This window comes from Haemaphysalis longicornis, unplaced genomic scaffold, assembly GCF_048455015.1.
Source record: "Haemaphysalis longicornis isolate Haplotype H1 unplaced genomic scaffold, Haemaphysalis longicornis Haplotype H1 scaffold_13, whole genome shotgun sequence".
Taxonomy (NCBI): domain Eukaryota; kingdom Metazoa; phylum Arthropoda; class Arachnida; order Ixodida; family Ixodidae; genus Haemaphysalis; species Haemaphysalis longicornis.
This window is the reverse complement of record NW_027526233.1, coordinates 73,255,175-73,266,198: the sequence shown is the minus strand read 5'-3', so window position 1 is coordinate 73,266,198 and position 11,024 is coordinate 73,255,175.

Here is an 11,024-nt window from a genome sequence, read left to right as displayed (position 1 = left end):
CATGGTAGTTTTTCTTCTTTCGCGCTTTGTAAAATAATTACCGATTTGTCAACCGGATAAACGATGAAAAGTGTGCTAATTTGAGCCAGTCTACGCAGTCCAAACAAAAACGGGAGCTTGACAAATTCACTTCAGTGTCCCTTTAAATGCAGAGCATTTCAGTAACTCACGATGTCACCCGCGTTGGCGTCCGTAGTCCGCACCGTCGTTGTCCGTACTATATAAAAAGAAAATACTATCCGACGCCAGGTTCCGAACCCTCGACCCTGCGGGCGGAACGCTATGTACATTGTGCTGAAACCACTGCGCCACAAAGCCGAGACATAATAGGACGCTATATACGCGACTTATATCGTTGACTCATTCAAATTACTGCTGACGAGCGCTCTCTCGTCAGCAATTGCCACAAGTGCAACAACATTAACGTAACCCAAACTACTTAACGTCGTGCGCCCCCGGAAATGCTCTGCATTTGATCGTGCCCCTCGCGAGGGGCATGTTTCACTGCGGCTTCCTACTGGCCAGTACACTCGTCGCCATCTGTCGGATGTTTTGCGAACCCTTTGCGGCTGATGGCGCGCGATTTGAAATTTTTGAAGTGCTTTCATGGGTTTCTAATTGCGTACTTAATATGCGAATACCTTGGACGTAGATGCGGGAGACGAGGCTTTCATGAAAGCCTCTGAACGTTTAGTTACCTTGTTTATCGCTCGACCTAGACACGGGCACAAATACATAGATATTGCACAACAGGAGCTTTAATTGTGCACGAATAGTTCCTCTCGCATTCGGAGTGCCCTTGATAAAATAAGACCATTTTTACTGTCCCCTCTCTCGCTTCCGTTCGGCCGGTTGAGGTGTCGGCGAAACGCCAGACAGTCACCGGCCTCTATCTCCCCTTCCCCCACCCCAAACAACCACTTCCTCCTTCCTCCTCCTATGCCTACGTTAGGCGCTTCGTGTGCACCAGACTTTCCCTCGCATGTCATTGCACGGTCTAAGCTGCACAGGCAGCCTGTTGCTCCCGGTGTGATATTGTGAAATGAAACGCCCACAACCTACCGCTATATTCCGTGGTTACTATAATTGTATCGTCGTCTTCCCACCCCTACCAAAACTTCCCTTCACGCCCCCCCCCCCCATATTTTTTATTTCTTTCTCTCTCATTTTCTTGCTTCAGCGTTTAGCAAGCATAACACGCCTCATTATTAGGGAGATTGTACCCATTGTATGTTTTTATGTTACCATAAGTCATACCCATTTTATCCTTGGGAAATGTGAAATCGAATGTTGAAGCCTCGAATTTCGACCAAGCGTGTAAGAAGCAATTTTTTTTTGGTGTCTGTTATGGCTTCTTACTCGGGTGTTTTGTATTCACATTGTGATCCCCAATGGTAGTGCTGAGGGGGGTAGCTCCTTCCTGTCTTTCCGCTCATGTTTTGCTTTCCGTCTTTTCTCCCTTTTTTCCTTTATTCTTTTTCCTTTTCTGTTTCCTTTTTTCCAGTTTCCCCTGAGGCCCGGCGCTCACCGAATGTCACCTCTCTCTATTTGTTTTCAATTTTATTACAAAAAACCGCGCTCCGCCATATTTTCGTGGAATGAGCCCAGGGGTCAACGTGTGCGGGCTGCAGGGCGGACTGCTGACAGTTAACGCGCCGTGCATTGAGCTTGCAGGACGCGACGCGACGCCGTGTACACAGGGGGTTGAAGTCGCGGAAGGGGACGTTCCAAATGGTTTCCCCGATTAGCCTTTGTAGGACCCTCCAAAAGCCGCGGAAGCTGCTTGGGCTCCAAATTTCTTGACCTTGCCGCTGAAGACGGTCGGTAGTCAATCCTTGTTACCGGCGGTCTGCATGTACAGGGACGTCCACTTTACGTGCGAACATGGCACAGCGTGGCCGTGCTCCGCGGAGCGCCAGTGTAGAAGCCGCGGCCGCGCATCTAAGCTAAATGGCGCAGCTGTATAAGGGCTTGAGGTGGGGCTTCGGTTCGTCTGCGAGCACGGGAGTGCACCGTGCTTACTTTGCTGGGGAGCAAGCATGCTTGTAGAGTCTTTCTGGGCATGCTTGTAGCGCCTTAGCGCGCCGAGACTGCGTTGTGGGAAATCGCACTTCTCGCACGGCCCCGCTTTGTGCGCTTTCTGCGTACGACAACTGAGCGGTTCTTTTTTAAGGTCCGCAGTCCCAGTTAAATGCATGTATTGTTGAAGACATTTCAGGAACGGTTTGTCTGTGGTTAGAGTGTTTAGCGCCGCAACGCGACTCTTGCTACGAAGAAGCTCTAGAGAAGGGCTCCGGATAACCACCTGAGGCTCTTTACCGCGCACTAGCACCGTGCAGAGAACGTGCGTTCCTCCATTTCGCATCTTTTGACAAGCGGCTCCTGCTACTGGGATCGAACATATGCTTCCAGGCTAAGTAAATCCAAGCACCCTAACCACTGAGTCACCTTGGCGGGCGAGGTCAATTCTTGGCGGGTTTCGCGGGACTTATTTACCGTGTGCTCTGTCTAAAGTAGAATGCCATATGACCTGTAAAGCCTTCCAATTTTTTTACACCGGAGCTGTTGTTACTGGCCGTAAGTTTGCCGTTGCAGATAAAAATGGCGATAAAATTCCGAGCACTCGTGGGCGCGTGCCTTTTAGTGACCGCCGAGCGTCCCCGTCACTCACAGCGGATTTAGCAAAAATAAAAAAAAACTCTCATAAACCGCGAGGAACAAAAAAATGCCGAGCGATAGTGAGTGCGTGCCTTGCGTAGACCATCGAGCCCCCGGATCGTACATCGGCTTTAGAAAAAAACGCCAGTGGTCTTCTAAACAGCACAGGCGCATCTAAAAAAATTCAAGCGCTAATGCTAAAGACATAATGCTAAGGATGACAAGACACCCTGCTTAGGAGAGGTCATCGCGACCACCAAATTCTCTGGAAACCATTATGGATAATTGGAGACATGGCTACGCGTGTGCGAAGCCTTCCCGCGACGACTTGCCGATCCCGCCACCACGGCCTCGAGTCGATGACGAAGAGCAGAAGGAAGGATAAAATGCTGACGCTGACTTCGCATGTACCATTCTCCGCGAAGATGACGACGATCTCTTAGATAACGACGCACCATTTCGGTAATGATGAACCACAAGAGCTTAGCCATTCGTCTTGTCTTTGAGTGCAAGCTGCCGTAAATGTTTTTTGATCGGAGTGCCATATGATAAGCCTAGCTTGAAGACGCTCGCAGATTGCTCGATGCGACTTGGAATGTGATCAACGAACTCATGGAAATTGAAAACAACATCGTTATTAGGAAAATAAACCAGAATACGCTCAGTCCACAATGCAAGTGTTCGTTTAAATGCGAGGCATTGCTTTCATTATTAGGCACATTGAAAACGTATACAATATATTGGTGATTTTTTCAGTTCGTGGCGTTTGGCTAGGCAGTGTGTGTAAGGGTGGTAAATAAAAGAATGCAGAAGTTGTAGACCTCAAGAGCAGAGAAGCTGTTGCACAAATGTGTAGCATGGAACTGGGTGACCAAAGCTTCGTTACTGACGCAGGCCCATTGCGAGGAAGTGCGGTTCGTACCACAAAAGGAGGATACGTAGCAGGTGGCAACAAAGAGAACAGCCGGTGTCTCACCAAAATAAGCCAGTTAGGCAGCGAAAGCAATGGCATATTCATTATAATGTAGCAGACTAGAGTGAAGCCAGTCCAGGACTCGGTCGGAGAGTAGGACGATTGTGCTGGGTGCGTGACCCACTGGCTGGGAGACTGCTGAAACCATCTCGACGATGCGCGATGATCATATATATGAAAAAAGCCGACACACATCGATACCAAAGTCGCGAGATCCAAACCCAGTCGCTGTGACCAAAATTCCTCTGAAGCAAAATGCACAGGCATCAATGTGCTGCGTAATACCAGTGCATGTGAAATAAATCCTGGTGGCCGAAATTATATGTAGCACTCCTCTACACATCTCTCATTAAAAGAAACTAAGTCAGTTCTGAAATGTTTGCAACAATGCATACCGCGGACCTGAAAAGAGGAAACGCTCAGTAATCGTAAGCGGAAACTACATGACGCGGCGCAGTGAGAGAAGTGCGCTTTCCCGCAATGCGGTCGCGGCGCGCTAAGAGGCTACAAGCATCCCAGTCGTCCTTCACAGCAAACCAAGCACGGCTCGTTCCAACGCTAGCAGACGACACAAAGCCCCGCCTGCAAGACTATATGCGCCTACGCCACTTATCTTGGATGCGCGGCCGCGGCTTGTGCGCTGGTGCTTCGGGGAGCGCGGCCACGCTGCGCCGTGTTCGCACCTAAAGTGGACGGCCATGTACCCTCCCTGGGCGTGGCGGCATGCGCTTTGTAGTTTTCCCATCTTGGAGACACCGGATGTTTTTCGGGCTTTCGCCGCCCATTAACTTCTCGCATTTCGTATCATCCACACCACTCGCGTTCATGCAGTATGTTCCTCCTCGGGCTCAACGCCCCTCTTTTTTAAGTGCGAATGCACTTTATAAGCGACCCCAAACCATCCACCGCCGGCGGCGGCGGCGGCGGCGTCCGCAGTGCTCCTCTATATTTAAAAAAGAAACAGCATCCGGCGCCAGGTTTCAATCCGAGGACTTTGCGGCCGCAGCGCGACGCTCTACCGACCAAGCCACGGACGCGACGGTGATATCAGTGTTAGTGACGCGCCTTATATCTTTAACGCATTCAAACTACGTCGTCAGCGGCGTGCGTTGGCGACTCAGCGGCGTTATAGCGGCTTGATAACTGCGTGGTGTACACGTGATACTACAAACCCGATGGAAGAGATGGAAGAGAAGGCGGCGAGGCGGTGGGCTGCGGGGGCCGAGCGCAAGCGCCGCAAGCGGGCCGACAACCGTGCATTCGCACTTTCACATTCTCCCCCTCGGGGAAATGCGGGGGAATTTTTTTCGTTTCTTTTTGTTTGTTTGTTTTAGGCGTGTTTCTTGCTTCCGTTTAGCAGAATAAGGTCTGTATGGTGTGCGGGGTCGTTTGCGCGTTTGTTTCCCATGTGGACTTGTCTTTCGGGTACCACGCCCACAATAAGCTTTTTCCAAAAGCTTTTATTCTTGAAGAATACCTGTCTCAGGTCAAAACGTTGGAAATAAAGTCTCGAATAGCGCACTTTTACTTTGTGCGTATTCCTGCAGCGACTAAGGACCATAGTTCAAAAAAAATATATATATATATATATATATATATAGACTGAAAAGATAAAAACTCACACAGAGCGCGAAAAAAATAAGGTTAGTAGAGACAGAGACAAACGAGAAAGACTTAGAAAATAAAAAATAAAAATAAGTTTACTGACGTTTCAGGGAGAGGACTCCCTTTCTTCAGAGTACAAAATAAGTTCGTTTCAGAGCTATATATATACAGAAAATGTAGCAAGCGCGAGGGCAAGGTAAGAGGAGGGAGAGTTTGTACAAAATGGATTCATGGTCCCATTTTGTACAAACTCTCCCTCCTCTTACCTTGCCCTCGCGCTTGCTACATTTTCTGTATATATATAGCTCTGAAACGAACTTATTTTGTACTCTGAAGAAAGGGAGTCCTCTCCCTGAAACGTCAGTAAACTTATTTTTATTTTTTATTTTCTAAGTCTTTCTCGTTTGTCTCTGTCTCTACTAACCTTATATATATATATATATATATATATATATATATATATATATATATATATATATATATATATATATATATATATATATATATATATATATATATATAGTAAAAAGGGGCGCAATAAAAAACATAACAAGTTTACTTCGAAAACATAACTTTACATCGACGTTTCGGACGGGGACCGTCCTTTATCAAGCGACGCTTGATAAAGGACGGTCCCCGTCCGAAACGTCGATGTAAAGTTATGTTTTCGAAGTAAACTTGTTATGTTTTTTATTGCGCCCCTTTTTACTATTTAACCTTCACTAGCCTAATCGTTTACCCTATATATATATATATATATATATATATATATATATATATATATATATATATCAAAGTTGCAGTCCTTATTGCCAGTGCTGTTTGGCGTTTTAACAGTGTTTTATAGTGCCGAATGAGGTATGATTGCCTTTTTTTTATGCAGGAATAAATAATTGAAAATTCAAGTCGAGAAAAAATGCGCCGTTTTTTCCGGAAGCGGGAATCGAACCCACAACCTCCGCATAACGCGTGTGGTGCTCTACCATTGAGCTAGTTCCGCGGCGACTGCCCTCTCGACTATACCACGGGGTTTTGTATTTACGACTGGTCATCAGAGCCCGTTCAACTAGCGCCGCCCCTCGACCACCGCGGGAAGACGTAGAACGTCTTTTTCCCAGCGGCCGCACGTAAGACGTGGTCGGAAGTCGGGGATAGCCAAAGGCATTTCAGACTGCTGAAGCCAGAACCCTCGTAATGCATTTTGTAGAACGGAGACGTACGGGACGAGGGATTCCGTAAGGACAGATATCAAAGTTGCAGTCCTTATTGCCAGTGCTGTTTGGCGTTTTACAGTGTTTTATAGTCCCGAATGAGGTATGATTGCCTTTTTTTTTATGCAGGAATAAATAATTAAAAATTCAAGTCGAGAAAAAATGCGCTGTTTTTTCCGGAAGCGGGAATCGAACCCACAACCTCCGCATAACGCGTGCGGTGCTCTACCATTGAGCTAGTTCCGCGGCGACTCCCCTCTCGACTATACCACGGGGTTTTGTATTTACGACTGATCAGAGCCCGGTCAACTAGCGCCGCCCCTCGACCACGTCTTACGTGCGGCCGCTGGGAAAAAGACGTTCTACGTCTTCCCGCGGTGGTATTGCAGAGCACGCAGCCAGTAGTTGCCGGTCGGTTGATACGAGAGTTAGTAAGAAAGTCACCTAAATTTTTATTACGCCGGTAGACAACGCGTGGTGGTTCGGGGAATATGCTTTTTAAGCGGTCACTTTGCATTAGGATATTGTGATGTTTTTTTAGCATGGTTGACACCCTTGGAGCGGAGGATGAGTTGGTTAAAACTAAGTTTGCGGGTTCCTGTTCGGGGCTTTTTTCTTACAGATTTCATTAGGTCTAATTGGTTGGCTCGCACAATAGCGTCGTCGATAACTTTTTCCGGGTATTTTTTATTCAGGAGGGCGGTCTTGAGTTCTCGACAGTTTGAGTCAAAGTCGGCTTAGTTTGAGCAAATTCTCCTAAATCGGTGGGCTTGGCTGTAAGGTATTGCTGTCTTGCAGTGTCTGACATGGCTGATTCGGAAGTGCAAATACTGCCGCGTGTCTGTCGGTTTTCTATACAGTTTAGTTTGAAGCCGACCTTGGAAGGTAGTAACGGTGACGTCCAGAAAGTTTACACTGTGTTCCGAATAGGAATGAGCAAGGGAAATACTAGGACGGGCTAGGTTAAATGCCTCAATGAAGGTGAGGAGCTCCGCCTCATCGTGTTGCCAGATCATGAATATGTCATCAATATACCTTTTATAGTACTTTGGCTTTAAATTTTGGGTGTCAAGAAAGTTTGATTCGAGGTGAGCCATAAAGATATTAGCGTAGTTAGGTCCGATTCGAGTTCCCATTGACGTTCCCCTGACTTGCACGTAATGAACTCCGTCGAACTCAAAATTGTTAAGTTCAAAAATAAGCCTAAGGAATGTTTGGAGAGCAGAAGAATCGATAGGTTTGTCGCACGATGACTGCTCATACGCAAGGGATACAGCGACGATGCCATCTTCATGGGGAATGTTAGTATACAGTGACGCAACATCAAGGGTGACTAGAAGGCAGTTATCAGGAATTTCAATTTTTGAGATGTCTGAGAGAAAGTCATTGGTACCCTTTTTCTCTCTCTCGCTGCCCCCCCCCCCCCCCCCTTTTTATTTTTCTTGTTTGTTTGTTGATGTTGTAACATAAGCGTAGCCTGACTGTATGCACACTCCCCATTTCCGAAACATTTTCCGCTCTTTCTCACAGTTTTATGCAAACCTATATAAGAAATGTGTTCAAAATGTTTGCGACAGCAAAATCATGTAACTTTACTCTGATGAAGGCAAGTCCCGTTGCCGCTACGTAAGTAAACATTGTGTAAACATTGTTTGTTATTGTTCTTGTTGTGTATCCGACTCTTTACTTATACTACATATATATATATATATATATATATATATATATATATATATATATATATATATATATATATATATATATATATATATATATATATATATATATACATATACATATATGTATATAAATATATAAATAACTCTCTCTCCCCCTCTCTCTCTCTCTCTCTCTCTATATATATATATATATATATATATATATATATATATATATATATATATATATAATATATATGTATATATATATTATTAATATTATTATTAATAATTTTATGCCCTTAAGGACCCGGAGTCATTAAATAAGGGGGCAGATAAGAGGGTTTGCGGGGCCGAATTCTCAAAAACGGCTCCGTCATTTCGCGTGTGACGTCATTTTGGCGTCGAAATTGAGCAAGACCCCGGCCTTCCACGGTATCGGGGAGAATGTAGGAGGGGAACTAGGCAATCATACAGCAAGCTACGTGCCCTAGCATTGTCCCTAGAAAGACTTCTAGGGAACGTTGCCCGGTGACGTTCGAGACGGAGCCGCAACTCGCCGCAGAGTGTGCGCACCGCGCTCTTGGAAAGGCGAAATTTGCGCGCTAACTCCTTGTCGCTCAGGGCGAACGCGTCGCACGGCGTGTGTTGCCGCCTGGCCATCGCATTTGCCGTCTCGGAGCTTGCGGAGATCGCTGCATCGCTTACGAAGAGGCAGGTCCACCGCCATGTTGAGCTGCACTGATTTAAGCGCCGTTTACGGCAGCGTTCGATTTACCGCGTACTGCCCGTACTGGTGCAGCCGCCTACAGGTGCCCTGGCGCAGCCCCTAGTGCGCCTGGCGGAATAATGTGCGGCATATGTTTGTTCCATGCGCCGCGTAGTTATTGTGCCAGTCGAATTGACAGACGGTACACCCATCGGCAACAACGTGAAAATGTTCGTTGAAATCACCTAAGCTACGTCGCCAAACGATTTGGCGCGAACGAGCTTCGAGTTTTACAAAAAACAGAGGTAAAAGAAATTACCAGAAGACAAGGCGCGAACGCAACCGCATCCGCACTGCGCAGGAGCCTGCACGCTTTCGCCATTAAGCGAGCGCCGTTTGAAGCGACGCACTTCCCCCCACATCGTTTCTGGCCGACTTTTGGCGTGCGGTCGAGTGACCGTTGACGTAATTAATTACGGTCTTTTGTCTTTCAAACCATATAAAACGGCGTAATAAGTAGGTCACGGGCTAGGAGCGACTGCTCCGCGGTACTTTTCCTGATGACGCAAGGCGTGACGACATTTTGCACACGGCCCATCATTTGCGCCCCCAAGGTTATAGTACCAAGGTGGCTGTTTAAAAACTAGGGGCAAGTGGCGCGCGCCGTTTTCTTATAGAATTTTCCCTCTGGAGTACTGTTGAACAAAACACGCAAAAAACAAGGCGGGGAACATGGAACCCAGAAAATACAAAACCAAGATTACCTAAAAAATACACCAAAAATGTACAAAGAAAACAGTGAAGTCAAGTGAACTGAATTTTAAAATACAAAAAGGAGTTGAAGCAACAATGGAACCATCGAGACAGAACAGTAGAATTACATCGTTAAGACATCATGTGAACGTCTTTTCAAGCTTATCTCTGAATTGTTTGTTATCGGTGCACGTGGCGATGTCGGCGGGTAAAGCATTGCATATAATAATAGCTTTAGGAAAATAGTACGAGACAAACGCTGACGCTCCGCCGGGTAGCGGGGCTTTTGGGAAAGTTTGATTTAGGCTGGGTGATATTCTGTGAGGCGGCCTTAGTAACATCTATCTTGATTGTGGCCGATAAAAGGAATTATGGAGGAGACATAGACGAGCAATGACGCGGCGTGATTCAAGTGTCAGAAGGGAGTAAGATAGTTTAAGGGAAGTGACGCTGAGATGATTTGAATATTGCTAGGCGATAAAGCGTGCAGCGCGGTTTTGAATATATTCAATTTGTACAGTTAGGTATGTTTGTGATGGATGCCGTACGGCTGATGCATATTCCTGTTTCCGCAGTACGAATGTTAGTTAGGCTAGTCTTTTTTTTCTGAGAAGCCAGTTCAAGGTTACGGTGAAGATATCAGAGAGTACGCGAGTCTTCCGAGCAAATGGTTTCGATAGGCGTTGTCCAAGAAAGCGATGACGTCATGTGCAGCCCGAGGAATTTGTATGATAGGACTGAGCTGATGGGTATATTGGTGACGTGATAGGTGTATTGAGATATGGCATGTTTCCGAGAAAATGAGAGTGATATTTTTAGGTTTAATTTTAAACACCATTTAGGTGCCATTTTACACACCATAACAAAATGCTGGCTATATTGCTGCATTCCATCGCTGTGTGTACATGTTATTACTGTTATATTACTCTTGTGTATTGTGTTGCATTGATGTGTGTGCACATTTTATTACTGCTGTATTACTGTCGTGTTCCGAATTGCGAAGCACTTTTTTTTTCTAATCAAATATATGTTAGCGGTAGTTGCAATTAATGTATGTGTACTATGTATGTACCCACTCCTGCTTGGGCCCGAATAGGGCCTGTAGTATTTGTAAATAAATAAATAAATAAATCTTTGATTGCATGTTGGAATGATCATCGGTAGCGTAAATGGTGGGGTACAATACGAAATTATCTGCAAATGGTCTTAATTTTGTTGTAATATTAGTAGGCAGGTCATTTATTTATATTAAGAAGATAAGAGGCGATAGGCTTGGGCCGTGCGGTACACCGGACGATACGCTGATTAGATAAGATTTGTGCTCATTAGCCGAGGTGCGACCATTCGTTTACAGCGTGATCGGTCAAACATTTTCTTTACCGCATCAGTGTGCTGAAAGCCGGGGCTTACGACAACACTGCCTCAACAAAGCTGGAATACTGGTAAAAGACGGTGTA